The sequence below is a fragment of the Carassius carassius genome, chromosome 13 (genome assembly GCF_963082965.1).
Source record: "Carassius carassius chromosome 13, fCarCar2.1, whole genome shotgun sequence".
In the NCBI taxonomy this organism is placed as follows: Eukaryota; Metazoa; Chordata; class Actinopteri; order Cypriniformes; family Cyprinidae; genus Carassius; species Carassius carassius.
Genome location: NC_081767.1, coordinates 4807276 through 4826430, shown reverse-complemented (window position 1 = coordinate 4826430; position 19155 = coordinate 4807276). Strand labels below are relative to the sequence as shown.

Sequence of the window (19155 nt, the reverse complement as noted above, 5' to 3'; positions counted from 1 at the left end):
CCATTTTAAGAAGATCTCTGAAGAAGCTGGAAAAGTCCTGGAAGCCAATGATGATGTAGAGGGGCAATGTATTGAAGAAAGCTCTGATGCAGAGGAGTTGAGTGAGCAGCAAAAGAGGGACTTGGTCAAAACCGCTAATGAGTGTGAGAAGAAATTGCAAGAGCTAAAGGACCTCATACAAAAGACATTGTGGGCCAACTTCGGGGAATATGAACTGACACAATCAATTACAACAGCAGAGTCGCAAGCAGAAAATGTGGGAGCTGTGGACCCAAGTAGAAACCCAGATGCATATCTCTTCATGATCAGACAACTAGAGAAATTTGTGAAGGCTGCGAAGGAGGTGCATAAACGTTGGAAGTGCTGGGCCCCCCCAGCAGAGCAACAACAGTTCCAGGGTCGTATTCAAGGCCTTGAGACTATCCTGCCAAAACTCTCAATAAGACAAGCAGACTTTACAGGGGCACACGTCAGAGAAGAAACCAGCAAATTGAGTACTACTTCAATCAGTTGTGTGGCCACACCAGCAATTAAATTAATCCCAGCTGCCCTCCCAAAGTTTTCTGGCATCCGCCGAGAGTTTCACCGGTGGGAAAAAAGATTGGGAAGCGCTCCAGATGCAGGGAGTACCTACTGGATCCAAAGAGGTTAAAAAGTTCCAACTTCTCGACAGTGTGGATGAGAGAATAATTCGAGACCTCCGCCTTACAACTTGCATAACTGCTGAGGACATGTTCCGGGTCTTGGAGAACCGCTTTGGGAATAAGACAACTATAGCCCTTGATATAGTAGAAGAGCTCCAAAGACTCCAAGCAGTTAAAGGTAACCAGCCTAGGTGGATTGTTGAGCTAATTCAATCTGTAGAAAAAGCCCTGGTCGATCTGAACGAGCTTGGCAAGACCGGAGCAACAAAGAACCCTCTTGTAACAAAAACGATAGAGAGTAAACTTCCTGATGGTCTGAAGAAGGAATGGCTTCTTCATGTAGCTAGCAAAGATGATGAAGCGGAGGAAGACAAGCGATTTGACTACCTCCTCAAGTTTCTTCAAGGTCAAGAAGCCATCTATGAGAAGCTGGACCAACTGAGAGAGGAGGAACCAAAACCAAAATCTGAACCTCTGCAAGCTCAAACCAGAACCTCCACACAACTAAGCAGCCAGGCTCAAGGATGTGTGGTCTGCGGAGATGGCAAGCATAAGAAAAGGCTATATTTCTGCCAAAAGTTTCACACTCTTAAGCTGTCAGAGAAAAGAAATGCTGTCAGGAAGCTGGGAGCCTGCAAAAAATGCCTGGAAATTCACAATGAAGGTGACTACTGTAAATCAGAGTTTCTGTGCAGGAGGCCAGACTGCATAGAACAGCGTGCTGCAGAACACCACTATTACCTTTGCCCGTGAGCTGGTATGTTCAAAGGGAATGTTGTCCAGGGGTCCAATAACAACGGCAAAGTGGGAGGTGACCCAAGAGAGTGTTATACCCAAGCTCAAGAAGAGTTTGTTAAAAGTCTCTCACCAGAACTCGCAGAGAAGTTCCGCAATGCCTTTTGCAACACTGTAGTCAGTACCTCTCATTTGTCCAACCAAAGCAGTCTTCTAGCAGAGAATGGAATCGTGGAGTGGCCAGTCATCATGATGCTCTTAGAGGTCACGGCCAATGCAGGACAAAAAGTTGGGACTTTGATCGACCTGGCATCGGATACAAACTACATAACTCATGATGCAGCTAATCGTTTGAACCTTAGAAGTGAAGCCATAACTCTTGTTGTCCACGGCGTGGGAGGAATGAAAGTTCAAGTTACCACAAAACGGTACCTCCTAAAGATCCGGATCCGCACAGAGCAGGGCAACTTCAGATCTCACCAACTCCTCTGCTATGGTTTGGACAGCATTGCAGATATTCACAAACATGTGACAGCCAAAAGACTCCAAAAGTTCTTTCCAGATGTCCCAAAAATGAACTTGTGAGACCAAGACAGATACAGCTATTGATAAGCCATAAGGAAGGGCGACTGGTCCCACAGAAAATACGCACCGTTGGGGACCTTGTACTATGGGATGGGCCATTGGGAAAGACAATTGCAGGGACACACCCTGGTCTGTTTGAAGAGGTTACAGTTACAGCACACCAGTCCAGAGCGCACTTCACCAGGTCTATGAGAACAGCAGCATTGATGTATGAAGAACATATCTGCACCAAACCTACCATCAAGTCTTCTTATTCTGCTATTACCACTCATGATTTTATTGAGTGGTGGAGATGGGATAGCATTGGCACCCCCTGCACTCCAAAATGTGGAGGATATCGCTGCGGCAGTTGTCAACCTGGTGGCAAAGAAATTACTCTGGCTGAAGAAAGGGAGCTGGAAGTTGTAAGGGGTGGCCTTACTTATGTTGGTGCTGATGATCACAGTGATAGTCCACACTGGCATGCAAGATATCCTTGGCTCATGGACCCATCTACATTGCCAAACAACAAAAAAGCAGTGGAGGCAACCTTCCTCAGAACAGAGAGACAGCTCACCAAAGAACCGCAGTGGAAAAAAGCCTATGGAGCTCAAGTCCACGAAATGGTTGACCGCCGGGCTGCAAAGAAGTTGACCAAGGAGGATCTAACCAACTGGAATGGACCTGTCTGGTATATTAGTCATCTTATCGCACCCAACCCCCACTCTGTTACAACTCCGGTAAGACTTGTCTGGAACAACAGTCAGAAGTACAAAGGCCAAAGTCTTAATGACCTTTTGATGAAAGGTCCTGATGTTCTCAACTCGATTCGAGCTGTCCTCATCAAGTTCCGCCAAGGCTCCTTCGCCGCTCTAGGAGATGTCAGAAAGATGTATAATTCTGTGTGGCTCGAGGAGAGGGAAGTCCATCTACACCGGTTCTTGTGGCGTGATTCAGAGGGCGATGAGCTAGAACAATACGCCATAACCAGAGTGAATATCGGGGACAAGCCAGCAGGATGCATAGCGCAACTTGCTATGAGGGAGACGGCTAAACTGCCTCAATTCAGCCACCTCACAGATGAATGTCAAGTATTACATGAGCACAGCTACGTCGATGACATCTTGACATCCCACAACTGCCGTGAAAGACTCAAAGTCATTACAAAGAATGTGGAGCTGATTCTAAAAGCAGGAGGGTTTGCATTGAAGCCTTGGGTCTTCTCAGGCCAAAGTAAAGGAGAAAGAGAAAAGGCATCACCAAATATTGTTGTCCTGCCGAACCAGCTTAAGGAGGAAGACAACAAGGCGCTAGGTCTCGGCTACAATGTGGAAGACATGTTGCATGTCATGGTGAGGGTCAACTTCTCCAGGCGGAGGAAAAAGATGAGACTTGGACAAGACTTGCTGCTAGAAGAAGTACGAGCACAGACACCAGACCCGCTGACAAGACGTGAACTGCTGAGTCAACTGCTGCTGGCTTGTACGACCCAGTTGGCCTGACAACACCATTAAAGCAAAAAGGGGCTATCTTGGTCCGAAGGGCATTTCAAGAGGCAAAACCAAAGTGCAGCATGGTCAAGGACCCATGGGACCTTCCCCTGTCGGATGAGCTCCGCAAAGATGCAATTGGAATTTGAGGAGTACGTCCAGCTAAGCAAAGTAATGTTCCCAAGAGCCCTTACTCCACCAAAGGCAACAAATGAACCAGTGGCTGTCGCTTTTTCAGATGGCAGTGAAAGCTCCTATGGTGCTGTCCTCTACCTGCGGTGGAACTGCAACAAACAATTAACAATTCGACTAGTGGAGTCAAAAGCAAAGCTGACCCCTCTAGACCAGAAGGGGGATGCGGTCAAAGCAGAACTTTGCGGTGCAGTTTTTGCAAGTCGCCTGAAAAAGTACTTTGAACAGCATACCCAGATCCAGATAAAAAGGTGGTACCATTTGTTGGACAGTCAGACTGTTCTTGGAGCTATCCAGCGTGAAAGCTATGGATTTCAGACTTTCTTCGCTAATAGAGTTGGAGAGATCCAAGAGAGCACACAGCTACAGGACTGGTGGTGGGTCCCTGGACCACTCAACATAACCGACATTATCACTCGAGGAGCTGGGCCCAAGGAACTTGATGCGCATTCAGAGTGGCAGCAAGGGCCAGAGTTTCTACATCTTCCAGAGAGCAAGTGGCCAATTATGTCGGCAAAAGATGTGTCTGTAACCGCTCGAGAAAGCATTAACAATATGCAAAAGAAGTCATTTGTAGCTGCACTCACCAGAGCTCAAGCGAAAAGTCTTCCAAGTCTTGCGGGATGACTTCCTGCTGGTGCCGCTGTCCTAAACTTAGTAGATGAGAGGCGCTTTAGTAGTCTAAAGTGTCTAATCAAGACTGTTGCTTTTATCTGGAGAGCCGCCAAAAGGTTTACATCTGCAACAAAGTCCATTGAGACCCCAAAGTGGGAGGCGATTCCCACAAAAGGAGTGATCACCGCCACAGAACATCAAGAGGCAATAAGAGACATCTATCTTGCTGCTCAAGAAGGGGTAACCTTTCCAGCCACCACTACGGACCGCTTGGTTGTGTACAGAGAGCCAGAATCTGGGCTATTAGTCTGTGGTGGGAGAATCCATGGCTTCAGGGAGGATGGTGCTGCAGTTCCCCTTCTGCCTTTCAATGCATGGGTCTCTACTTTAGTGGCACGGGAGGCGCACGATGAGGGTCATGAAGGTGTGGCTGCAACCTTGCTGAAAATGAGAAGGAAAGCCTGGGTCATCCAAGGGAGGAAAATTGCCCAAAACGTAGTGGAGAACTGCCTTTTCTGCAAAAAGTCAAGAGCAAGAAGGTGCAAACAGGTAATGGCTGACCTACCTCCTGAAAGGACCACACCTGCAGCTCCGTTCGAGTTCACTACAGTCGACCTCTTTGGACCGTACCTTGTCAAAGATGACATCAAGAAACGGGTCTCAATGAAAATGTGGGGTGTCGTCTTCAGTTGTATGGCCAGCAGAGCAATTCATGCAGACCTGGTCAACACAATGTCGACAGAGAGCTTCTTGATGGCTTACCAACGCTTTACTGCAATAAGAGGGCACCCAAGAAAGATCTGGTCCGACCCGGGGACAAACTTTATCGGCGCCAAACCTGTCCTAAGAGAGCTGTACCAGTTCCTGGATGCTCAGAATAGAACTTCAATAGAAGAGATGTGGGCTCAAAAAGGTACCAAATGGGAGTGGACAATTCACCCTGCTGAGTCACCTCACCGCAATGGGGCTGCTGAAGCCGCTGTCCGCATTCTCAAGAAGGCACTGCAGAGCCTGGGCAACAACACTGGCCTCAGCTACAGCGAGCTTCAGACAACACTACAACTTGCTGCAAACCTTGCCAACGAATGCCCAATAGATGCCAGGGTGCAGAGCCATGAAGGAAGTGTGCAGTATGTGTCACCCAACACACTTCTCCTGGGCCAAGCCTCTTCAAGCGGTGAGATCAGAACATTTGACTTTGCAAACTACCCTTACAAGAGACTCCGAGAGATGCAGAACAAGTTCTGGAGGTCTTTGAGCCAACTTGCCGGCCCAAACTTATTTCTGAGAAGTAAATGGCGCACTTCGCATCGCCATGTTGCTGTCGGAGATATTGTCTGGTTGTGCGACCAAAATGCAGTGAGGGGCCAATTCAAGCTAGGACGGGTGGTGAGCGTCAATCCAGATGCTAAGGGCATTGTTCGAGACGTGATCGTCAAAGTGGTCCAAAGCTCCTGCCTTCCTGTTACAAAACCCACACTAAACCGGCCATCAGTCAAAGTCCTGAAAGAAGCTATCCAAACCACAGTCCTGCACAGAGATGTTTGACACCTGGTTGTCTTGCTACCAGTTGAGGACCAAACTCGGAGCTGACTGGCAGTAAGCAGGTGCTGATTTACGATCATTCCATCAGTTCCTGTGGGAAGATCGAGTGGGAGGTGTGCTGACAAACTGCCTGGGAGCTCCTCAGTGGTGAAACTCCTCCTCCTTCAATCAGTGCTGAACAAGGTGGAACAAATCTTCCAGGTAATCTGAGCGTGCCAGTACCTGGCTCTGTTGTTGTCTTTAGACCGCAGTGAAAGGAGCATTTAAAGTACCACAAGACCAAGGAAACCATCTTTGTCATCAAGGTGACTGCAAGACCAAGCCTTCCACAATACTGTGAAGGACAGCCGGTAAGCGCCATATTGGCCATGTTTGGCTAGACTGACTTAAGCAGTGCAGTGCTAATGGTACTCTGGAAAACACAAATTCTTAAGCCTTGTTGACTTTGATAGGACTTTTTTGCAGTGGTATTTATAAATTCAAATGTTGTTTGTGGGGTATAAAGGAAAAGTAAGAAAAACCAAATTCATTGTTTGACAAAGAATGTGTTTGAAATGGTTAAAGGTAATTTAAACTTTGTAGAAATCTTAATAAACCAAGTTCTTCATCCAGTTAAAAATGTATAGTCTAAAATTTATTTGGCTAAAGATACTTGGTTAAAAGATAAGAAAATTCTGAAAATTAAAATACCAATTGATTGTTTTGTTGTGTGGCTACAATGATGGTTTAGAATAATTCTTTACTATGAAAATACTGCTTAAAAGTGGAAACCTTGTATTTTAAAATGACATTTATTGTGTTTATCTGAGGTGAATGTGAAGAATTGTTTAATTTGGCTGTCAACTCAAATAATAACTTGTATTTGTCATCTCTTTTGAGGTTTTTCACCTGTTTACCGCTATCAAGGAATGGTAAATAAAAGACAAACAACTGTTCCCAGGGCTGTTCATTGAGTGAAATCCAGTTAAAAAGCTTCATGTGGAGGGATTGTCCTTTTCAAGTGGGGAATTGCACAAGAGATAGATCAAAACTTGTTTATTTGATATTGTGAGAGAGAACGAAGCCTCATCTTATTTATAGGCAGGAATTAGTTTTGAATAGATCAAATCTGCATTACCCCCTGACTTGACAAATCATTATATATATTGAATTGAGTTCTGGTAACATCTTTTAAGGGAATGTTAAAGGCATATTTTTCTTCCACCGTTATATGCCTCATAATATATTAACTGTTAAAGGAATAGACATGAAATGTGACTTTTATTTCCAGTTCATCTTGTCAATTTAAACTGTTTTTTTTTTTTTTGTGAAAATAAGAAAATTATTTTCTATACAGTGACTTCATGTTTATAGAATAGACTATCAAAGGTTGGGAATATTTAAAATATTTTTTATGTTTTTGAAAGAAGCCTCTTATGCTCACCAAGGGTGCTTTTATTTGATGAAAAATACAGCAAAACAGCAATATTATGAAATATTAATAAGAGCAGTAAACTCAATTATTAATTATAAGAACCATTATTAATAATTGAGCATGAATAATAATTGAGCAGAAAATCAGCACATGATGATTTCTAAAGAATCATGTGACACCGAAGACTGGAAAATTCAGCTTTGCAACACATATTTAAAATATAGGTCTAAATAGAACACAGATCTTTTTATATGTAATAATATTTTACAATATTGCTGTTTTTACTGTTTTCTATATTTTCATCGAATATATGCACACACACACACACACACAATGACAGAACCTTAATCTGTGGGAGAAATCATGTTTATTAGGTCACTGTGTAAAAATAGTTTGAATCAATATTTACTAAAGGATATTTTTTGTCCTTTTAACAGATTCTTGAACCATGTTTCTGAATCACAGGGTTAATTAGAAGTGTTTACAATATATTGAAGGCACTATGAGAATAACATGATTTGACAGGACGCAGTTAGAGCTGATTCACTTTTCACAAGTACATTGGTGATGTTGTTGTTTAATTAGCAAGGCTCTCTTTTTTTCTTTCTCTTTAAACCTCTAAGATAGAGTTCAGAGTGTGTTTTTCAAATAATTCCTCTCTGAATTAAATTGTAATATCTTAAGTCTTCTTGGTGGAATTTAAATTTGATTGGCACACGGTTCATCACTGTCCTGCGATGATTAATTCAGTCTTAATCAAAACTACAGATTTAATTTAATATTTGCTCCCTCATGCATACTGAGAGAATGAATATGACATGCTTAGTGATTGAGCAGGATGATTTTTTTTTTAAATGGATGTACAATGTCAAAATCCTGGTATGCCAAAATTTTACAATTGTAAAACTCTAACCGTAACAACAGTTTACATGTTTTCACTTAGATGACTAACGTCAAGGTTAGATTTTGATTCAAATTCAAAATTTTTTATTATTTTTGAATAACCTGCACCATGAATCAATGAATATATAGACAATAAGGCCATGTGTAAAGAAAGAAAAATAGTTGAATTTGATTTCATGTGTACTTTAAAAAAGATCATGAGGAATACAATCTTTTCAGAAAAACATGATATACAAAAATATTTTTTTAAATCAGTATTGTGCATTTATTGTGCATGCTCATTTCTTCTTCTTCTCCTCTTTTTTTTACATGTCTATTTGCTTTTACTTAAACAGCAATACATGTATTCTTTAGCAGATATTAAAATAAATGTCAAATTGTCATACTGTATGTTATAATTTTGTGATGCCTGAATTCATGAGTGTCACACAATTCATATGATTGTCTAAATTCTAAACTAAACTGAACTTAAACTACTTGATCAGGATTCAAAACTTATTTTTAAAAGTACAAAAAGAACATTTATTAGAAGTTAGAAATTTAAAATATATGATTCGACCTCTTGAAATGTCACTGAATGACCTGGCTGCAGATTTTCAATGAAAAGACTGGATTTAAATCTAAAAGCTGTCTGATTCTCTGTTGAAATAAATTGCTACAGTCTATCTTTAGATCAGATGAAAGGGCCAGGTTCATCATTACCTCTAGCAGGGAAAGGATACACTTTAATAGATGCTTCCCTTGAAGATTAGAGGGGTCAAAAATCTAATTTTTCTTATCTAAAATAGTGAAGCCATGAAGCCAGGGCTTTCCCCCTGGAGCTCCTGTTAGCCTGTGGTCTGCAGATTTGAAGGTGAGCGATGGTGTTCATGATTTAGCACAGCAGTTTGATGACATCTCTGCCCCCCCGGCGCTCCACTGAGGGTCATTCGTCAGACATGAGTGATGCTTATGAAGGGAACGAGTGTAGATTAGACATCCATTTCTCCACTCAGTGCTTCCCTGGATCTTTTCTGTCTTTGGTGTGGGCGAGCGCTCCTTACGATTTCTTCAGAAAATGTCAGTGTGGTTCTTTACTTTAATCTCAGTCTTCTTTGCCAACTTCATGGTTTTGCATTGATCTTTGAGAACTGTCAACCGATGAATTCAAAACAGAAGGAAAAAATGGAGTGCAAATCAGTGTCCCAATACTTATCTTTAGTTTTAACACAGACAACGCTTTTTGAGGAGCTTTCCTTAAGTAAACAATCATGCTGATAATTTAATTATCAAAAAAGCATGTTTTAAGTGCTACTGTGACGATTTAATCAGTAAAATAGTTAAGCAACTTAAAAGTTGCATGACATTTCTTAAGAGAGACGTATACAGTGCTGTTATTGAAGCAGATTAAGTTACAATTTTGCAATTAGAAGAGACTGTGCTGCCGAACACTGAACACAGAGACGCACAGATTCAGGTTATTCACACACACTTCATCTCTCTCTCTCTTTAATAACTTAATTAATAATTAGTTAATTAAGGCAGTCTAAAGTATTCTGATTGATTGAATTAATTTGTTAAATTTAAGAATTTAACAAAAGACAACACAGATACATTTAATAAGGTGATAATAATTTTTTTTCTTATAAAGGTAAAAAAAAAAAAAAATCCAAACAATGCCCCTTAAAGGAACACTCCACTTTTTTTTTTTTTTTTGAAAATAGGCTCATTTTCCAACTCCCCTAGAGTTAAAGAGTTGACTTTAACCGTTTTCGAATCCATTCAGTCGATCTCAGGGTCTGGTGGTAGCATTTTAGCTTAGCTTAGCATAGATCATTGAATCTGATTAGACCGTTAGCATCTTGCTCAAAAATTCCCAAAAAGTTTCTATATTTTTCTTGTTTAAAACTTGACTCTTCTGTAGTTACATCATGTACTAAGACTGACGGAAAATGAAAATTTGCGATTTTCTAGGCCAATACAGCTAGGAACTATACTCTCATTCTGGCGTAATAATCAATTAACTTCGCTGTCGTACAATGGGTGCAGCAGGTGCAGTAATATTAGACAGTGCCTGAAAATAGTCCCCAGCTAGTTTGTGTAGTTGCAGCAATAGCAGAGTATCTATTGCAACTCTGCTATTGTTGCAACTACACAAACTAGCTGGGGACTATTTTCAGGCACTGCGTAATATCACTGTTCTGTATTGTACACTGTCTTTTCTATGAGATGTCAACAGTCACTGACTGTCAAAGTTATACTTAAAGCTTGTGGTGGTTTTTCATTGTGAGCTGTGACAGAGTCAAGGTGCATGTACCCTAGATAAACTAGACAGAGGTTTATATGAATCATTTTGGGTGTATAAATACATCCAGTGGATTATAAAAAAATGAATTGAAACATCACTCTCTGAGGAACTGTTATAAAGCTCTCATAAAACACGGCTGTAGTGGTGTGTAAATTTCCATAAGCATCCATGGAGTCCCGACAGCCATATTGTTGATCTACAGCTGGCAGCCGAGGATGTTGAAGATTTTTTTGTAGCGTGACTTCAAAGAGGATGCCGCCCATCCCACCATGGGAGTCCACTGATTGACAGGAGACATAATTTGTATACGCCCCTTTTGTGAATAATTCATCAAATAAGTCTAAGTAACTGTAGTGATTAAATATTAACCACAAAACAGACTGGTCTATTTTTAAATGCACCTCTAGACAGCATAATCAATGTTTAGGGGCAAAACAACACAGAATATGTGTGTGTCTGCAATGAATTGATGTTCTCCCTCTCTGTCTTTCTTTTGCTATCTTTCTGTAATAGGGATATTGTTCAGTATACTACTCTCTCCTCTCTTTCTCATTTCTCATACAGATAGTCGTCTGTGTTGGTTGTATCCTGCATCTCTTTCGCAATAGAAATAGAGATGGAAAACTCTTCGGATCATTGGGACAACCACAGCTGCGCGCTTCTTCTTCTTCTCCCTTTCCCATCTGCCATGTCTGTGTGTGTGTGTCTCAGAAAGCAATCTCACGGTAATGAAATGGCGCGCGCACACATCCACCTGTCCAATCTTGGTGTAATGAAGGCTGCTCGCACACACACCTGGGCCAAGGAGGATGGAGATGGGCCCGGACACAACAATGTTGGCAGGCCGTAGAGGAGCTGATGCAAGGCGCAACTTCCCCCGCAGGTGTCTTCTTAATTTAAACGAAGACAGAGACGCCTGTTCTGGCCAATCAGCTGATTGGCTGACAGGAGGGATTCTATCAGACTGCAGCGTTTAATAAAGGTACAGCCATAAAATTGAACCATGAGCCATCAGCTGTGCTGGAAATCTTTTCATTTTTCCTCAGTAATTAGCATTTTATATTAAAAGGGACTTTTAATAGTTGTATATTTATTTTCCTATACTTATCAATGATATTTTAATAGTTATGATAGTCTATGATAGTATATGTTTCGGTTATATGCATATATAATTTCATATATACAATATTTCATATATATTTCATATATCAATATAAAGTTCACATTTATAATTAGTAAACAGCAACTTGAAGCAGGTGCATGTTTCACTTGTAGGTGTATGTAGGTGATGTAGGTTTTTTTCACCCGGCCCCTCCTCCTCAGACTTGATGTAGGTTGCCAGATTGATGACACCAACAAGAACAAGCACACTTGACGATGAATGAAATGAAATATGCTGTATTTTCCGCCAACTGGCAATTGGGCAGGTTTCACAAAAACTTACATTTATAAATGAGAATAACTGACTGTAGCATTGTTTGTTAGATAAACAAGTATGTTAACTTAGCATGTTTCTTAAATATCTGCAAACATATTATGGTATTTTTACCATAGTCAAAAACTTACAAACATCACCTTTAACTGTGAGTAAAAGAAATGGAGATACTTGGAAAAGGATAGCACTGTGGTTTCAATAATGGCATAACAGCTGCATCAACAGGTTTTTATAATTTTCAGAAAAGGTTGTTTCATCACTCTGATGTATCCATGCACAGAAGTAGTTTCTATAATGCAGAGGCCATACTAGCTGTTATCTACCCAGGGTAATTATCCCAAAAGTAATAATGTTATCAGGGTGTTGAGAGCCACCCGTCAAAATGATTTATATGGGCCACCGTTCTTATTCTTCCTCCGCTTATTTTATCACACACTTCAGAAATCACACACACACACACGCACGCGCACACACACACACTCACTCCCTCACTCATTCACAAAGGCTTTTACAGACTATTCAGCCCTGCTCGACACTTAAATTCATCAAATTGCTGAGATGGGCCATCTAAGGCCTGTTGTTAATTATCCAAACATTGCAGTCTCAGACTCAGTTTGCCCTTCGCATCACAGACTGTCCCTCGTGTTTGTTTAAAACAGATGTCTTGAGGTGTCTGAGTTTTACTGGGATCAGAACTGTAATGAAAATTGTAAATGAATTGTAAATGCCGCCTGTCATTAATGTATACAAGAGCACCAGTCAACGTCCAAATCCTTTAGTTGAGAATGGTGAGCTACAAAAAAATTGCTTACATTTCCAACACCCTGCCACAAAGGAAAGTTTGTAAATCAATAGAAATGTATACGAAGATGCCTTTATAACATCTGTTTATATGGGCTGCTATATCTAAGCCGCCTGCCCAACCCAGTCTCACGGCAGTTCGTCATTGAGGACACAAAATTTAATCTATTGAATTGTCTTTATGGACACGAATTTCCCTTTTTTTCGTGTCATACAGAACGACCTTCAATCTAATGTATTTCAATGGGACGTTTTTTTTTCGTGGCTGCACCTCGTTTTTCTTTCGAGAGCACAGTATTGTTTTTTTCTCAATTGTTATTCATTTTGCAAACTTTAAGGGCTACACTACCCAACATTTAATCAGGAGATTTTAAGCCTTTTTGTATTGCTTTATATTTGATAGGCTACTCAAAATGAATATATTTATTCGTGTCCATGGGGATGTCTTTCAATCTAATCTATTTGATGCACCTCGTTTTTCTTTTGAGAGTACAGTATTGTTTTTTTTTCTCATTTGATATTCATTTTGCAAACTTTAAGGGCTACATTAATCTACATTTATTAAGGAGATTTTAATCCTTATTTTATTGCTTTATAATCTGTAGGCTACTCAACATTGTAAACCATCGTCAGGGCTCCTAACAGTCAAAATATAGTAAATATATTCTTCCTGAATGCGACTGCAGAGTTGAGTTACGGCTATCGCTGGTTTCTTTATAGAAGTACCGGGTTTCCATTGGTTTAATGTGTCAAATCTTAGAGTAGCCTAACTACATTTCCCACGAGCCTTATCGACCATTACTATGGTGAAGACGACAGATAAAACTGAATTAAAACGAATTAAAACCCGTCCATGGTTTCCTCATTATCAGAAAAGAAACCTGTGAAATTAGGCTTGCTAAATGGCTAGCCAACTTTAACATAAGCTAACAATTCCAGTTATCTAGATGATGTCATTTTATTTCGATAATCGTGGTTCACACACAACGCCACTGTAATGTGTCAGTAACAACAATATTATAACTTGATCTAACGTTATACAACACATAACGCTGCCTTTAAATCTGGGATGACGAACCCCAGACCCATGTTAGGGGCTTAAAAAAAAATTACGCACCTTTTCACAGTCGCAAAGGAAATATAGGAACAACGTGAATATGTAGATCCTCCCTGCAGATCCTGTCAAACTCATCACCTGTCCTATAGCTACACCTGATTTTTAAAACCCAACGGCACTTTTAAGAGCCAACCTCTATCTCTTTATTTTCTATATCTTACATCCTCTCTGTTCTCAATATCTATATTTCTGTCCATCTCTTCAGTCTTTATCAGTCTCACATCTATTGCTCTTTCTTTTATCCCTGTCTGTCTTTGTCTACCTGTCTTACCCATCTTTGTCAGTCTGTCTGTCTGTATCTGACTGCATTGCAATGGCCACCAAGACAACTTGATTCAAAGGATCCCCACTACAAAGAGGGGAGACGCATGGCTCTGGAGCTGAAACATGGACACATTTTAGCTGAAGCCAAGGTTAGAGTTTTTGTACACCTCAATCATTATATACTTGAACATAACAAATTAAAGTAAAACGTGATGAGGAATGTGTAAGAATGATGAGTGCAGAAGATTTAATACAGGTATATTGCATGATGCATCCTACCATGCTCTGTGACGTGTTAATAAGGGAATATAATAATAATAATAGTATATGCAGTTCCACCCCCCTGAGTTACAGAGACTTGGAGAATCTATTCCCAGGCTCAAAGCTGTTCAACACCTTACTAACACACTATGTTGTGTTTTCCTTTCACTAGTTACCTGCCTTTTGGTTACAGTCCTTTTAAAAACATCAGTCTTACAAGAAATATTCACTCCAATACACAGAGAGCAGCTGATGAGAGAAAACGTGTACGAGACCCTCCACACACCTCTAAAAGGGACTCTGTAGGACATGGTAAGCCGAGGGGAAGGCGAGGAGGGCGACGCCATGCCTCCGCTACAGGTTATATCTGAATTATTTGACATTTGTAAGAATTTACTATGACAATGTTGGACCAACTCAAATAAGAACAATGTAATTGTTTATTGAGAGTTAAAAAAATTCAAATCTCTTAAAAGACATTAAAAAGTAGATAAGCCTTTCAGTGACACTATCGTAGAAGACACTACCAAGTACTTAACAAACATATGTCTGATTTCATAAATTGTTCAGTATATAGGTTGAAAAGAAGAACAAGAATGGAGTGTGATAGCCTTTACTTGTTCTTATTCTTCTATGTGTTGTTTTACAGCCACATATCCCACGTTTGAGTGCTCCCTGTCATCCAGTGTTGAGGTTCCTTTTACTGCAACCTCAACAAAACTAAATCCTCAAGAGGAATTTGGTAATTCACAGTGATGAATTTATGCATGTACAGTATATAAAAAAGTGTTAATTCTAATACTGATCAGTTGACTTTTAATTGTTTCTTATCTACAGTAAATTATCCCTCACCGCTTTATTTTTGTATTTTCTTTACAGAAAAAAATATGGAGAGGCTCTCTGATATTTTGGCGTCATGTCCTTCTGCTGCTCAGCCTCAAAGTAGCTCTGCATCATCATGGTCTTTTCGGCAGCAGAAAGCCTCAGAGCGCTGGAAAGAAGCAAGACCATACCACCTAAAATGCCTTATTTCAAAAGAGGCTGTTGGTCATCCCGTGTGGCCTTTGCAACAAGCCTGCTGTTATTAGGTTGGTTTTCATTAATACCAAACTTCAATTACCCAGGGTAGGTGACATGTCTTTTGGGATGGGAGAAGACTTACATACCCAGATGAAAAACACATTAATGAGAAAAGTAAATCTAGGACCTTCTTGCTGTGAGGTGACAGTGCTAAACATTGAGGCACTATGCAATCCTATACAATAAAATCAAACCTAGTAAAAGTGAAGTAGCTTAAATAGAGTGTACAGTACTTTATATGAGTTATTCACCTGAAATAATGTATTATATTATAATATTGTTTTCTTTTCTCCCTAGGTGCAGAGAGTCTTCCTGAGGAGTGGTTCTGTGGGGACTGTGATGTATTGCATCACAAAAAACAGCCACTCCACAACAGGGAGTGCGTGATTTGTGTTTTTTTTGAAGCCATTCCTCCAACCACATGCATCATCAAAGGGGAAGATGGATATTGCACCCATGAGCAAGGTATGTTCTCACGAATGCTTTAATTTTGCTGTTCACTGTGTGTCTGCAGACAGTTACAGATAATCTAAATTATTGGTTTTCCTTCTTTTTGCCAGCTTGCATTTTGCCAACTGTGAAGATGCCAGGCTGCTCCTGTGGAGGCACAAACTTCACTGTGTTACCAGGCAAACCAGTGATTTTAATTACCATCAATGGTAAATATATATATATATTACAATTTTTATTGCAGATTTGATGTTTTTCACACTAGTGTGCTGTGGCATTGTGCTTACAATTGCAGAAGTGTCAAAACATATGGAATAGCACATGCTATTGTTATTAACTGAAACAGATTTTTTTTTTTGTCCTACACAAAGAAAAAAAATATTACCATCTTTCCAGCATGATGTCCAATCAACACAGCAGTGTGGAATTTAGTGAATTAGAAAATATGTATATATTATAAAATGTTATAATATAATGTGGGATTATAGGAACTCTCAACCATTCACAATGTGCAGAATTAACTAAGTGTTGTAAAATTAAGTATGTGGTAAATGTGTATTATATTCTTAATCCATTTTTTGTTCCAAGGGCGTTTTGACTTGCATCAGCCACTGTATGAATGTCAAACATGCCAGCAGCAATGGACCCCTGACTTTAAAGACCTCCTAAGAAGTGGATATTGGCCAGCCTCCATCACCAATTCCACACTTTATACACTGGACCTCTTGAGCTCCCTTCAGGAACTCAAGATCATATCTCCAGGATTCTCCAGACAAGCCTTCGCAAAGCTGCTGGAGCATCGCACTAAGTGTGGAGGAAGAGTAAGTGTAAATGTTATTACCATTTTATAAAAAAAAAAAATCCATAAGACAATATCACAAATAATATTTCATTCTATATATTTTCCAGTCTGGACCTATCAACGGCGATGCACTGCAGCGCAGTTTTTTAGAGCTTTCATATGCATCATTTGAGGAAGACCAGCTCTGCTGTAGTGCTCCTTTCACCTTCTCAGCCTGCACACCAGAAATGTTGGCTGTTTCAGCAGATGGAAAATAGAAAGCTATATCGCTTTCGCCGAAACGGAAGGTGATCTTTCTTCCAGTCTTTTTATTGATTTATTTTCTTACTTCATATATTTCATGAAAGGATTTTCTATTTTTCTTTCTTCCTTAGCTCTGATGATCCTGGCTTTTTTGAGGGGCTCTTTGTGGCTGAAGACAGTGTGGTGTCTAGATTTGTCGACACCATACAGAAAGCAGTGAAAAATGCAAGTTGACAAAATAGTTGTTACAATAATAACTGTAACCCCCACTTCAATTACTTCTGCCTACCAATTACAAAATCAAATTGAGAGAATAAATGCCATATATAGAATGACACCATTGCTTTTATTTGATTTGTCATGTTTGTTTTGTGTGTCAGACACAGGGTAGAGGCACATGTGGGGACTCCCAATGGACAGCAGCGAGGGAAACTTCAAGGAGGGCTTCAAAATTGGACGAAGAGGGGATGGAGGTTGCTGTGCGTCGCCATGGGTTCCTTTTGAAAGCCCTTAATATGTACAGGGGAGAGATATTTGCCTACCCTCTGTACCTTCAAAAGGAGCTCATGCCAGCCAAGGCACAATTCTTCGCAATGGATGTGGCATGCAAATACTGGCCATACCTGGAGAAAGTTGCTAGTGTCCTTCCTGCTCTTCAGGAGCTGACCACTCTGAAACCCTTTCTCAGTGTAATGCATGCTCGAGCCCATGCTACTAAGTGTGAGGTGTGTATAATATTTTAATATTTACATCATATGTATATTTGTAATATTTACATGCACATTAATAATATGAAATTGAAGTTAAGCTACACTATATTATCTTGTCTTTATGCATAACCATTCCTTTGATGCAGATTGTGTTTTGTGATATTGTCCTATATAAATTAAATTAAATTAAATTAAATTTCTTTCACCCTTTACTAACAGATTAATTGGAGTGGCAGGAACCAGGAAGGAGCAGGGACAACCGCTGGTGAGGAGGTGGAGCAAGTGAACAGTTATCTTTCACGTTGTGCCCTGATGATCAAATACATGTCAAAAGCAGGTGATCGGAGTTTGCAATATTCCTGTATACTTTTTTTAGATTAATTATCATAACCTCATTATTTGCTTTAAACAGCACGGGTGGACATGCTTACATTGCATGTAATGGGGTGGAACGAGAAAAAAATCTCTCTTTACATCAGGCACTTTCCACAAGATATGTGAAGGTAAGTCTCTTTTTAATTGTTTTGTGTGTCCTTTTGTTGTGTTTACTTGGCCTGTTGTTAATCATACGAAGTTGTAATCCTGATTATTGTATAATTATTGTATATTGTACTGATCATCAGACTTGTCAGAGACTCTATGATGAGACTGCAAGGCTAGCTGACCTAAAAACAAAGCTAGATTGCACAGATGAATTGGTATAACTGTGGCTATCTGATGTAAAGGAATGGGCAGCTGGTGGTAAGCATGACGAGATAAAAGAAACAACGAACATCCCTTTCTACCATCTACATTTTATGTTTGATATTAAAGAGCAGCAAAAATAGTAGGCGGATCATCATCTAATGTGATGCCACATTTATGTCAGGTTTATTAGAATATTCCAGTTCCTTGCAGGAAGTGCACATACCAAGTTTAAATAAGTTTGATTACAAGGTTTTACATAAAATTCAAACAGAGAAATGGTTTTGTGTTGTTTTAACAGTGAATTTGCTTTCACTATTTCTTCTACAGAGACACCTGATACATCTCGTGCCAGTCAAGGCATAACACACAGAGGAATTCAGCAATCAATTGAGGGGCTCTACCTTAGTGTGAGGCACCGGAAGCGAACCCTCTACCGTCAGAATGGTATAACTCTACAATATAATAGGTTGATAAATTCAAGCTACTGTATGCATCCTACTCCACCAACATGGAATTAGCAAATAATGTAGTAGCACAGTTCAGCTCAATCATTGAATTCTGTTCTTTAAATGACCAGTCTGTAGGATTTAGTGGTATCGATCATTGAGATTTGACGATTGCAACCAGCTTCCCTCACTTCTATCTTTCCAAGCTACGGTAGCCGACGAGAAAATGTGTGAGGTACTATCTAAACCCAGTGTTTGTTTGTCCGTTGTGGGCTACTGTAGGAACATGGAGGTGCAACATTAGTAGCTCGGGTTTTGCACCTACATTGATAAGATTATGTAACCATTGTTTAACTGGACAATGACAATCTAAAGATTTATTAAAAATAAAGGCAGAACCTTAGTGATTACGTGACCAAATGGGTTAATGCTCCCCAAAATTACAGTTGACGCATTCACATTTTAAAGTG

General features: G+C 40.0%; 1 long non-coding RNA gene across 1 annotated transcript; it reads left to right on the top strand.

Moving 5' to 3' along the window:
* Positions 1-13804: 13804 nt before the first annotated feature.
* LOC132155549 (uncharacterized) lies at positions 13805-18815 on the top strand. Its single transcript, XR_009437270.1, has 13 exons — positions 13805-14155; positions 14510-14627; positions 14917-15009; positions 15147-15355; positions 15645-15812; positions 15908-16006; positions 16386-16618; positions 16707-16886; positions 16974-17567; positions 17772-17889; positions 17965-18055; positions 18176-18293; positions 18567-18815. It is a non-coding gene; the product is annotated as an uncharacterized LOC132155549 (long non-coding RNA).
* Positions 18816-19155: the final 340 nt, after the last annotated feature.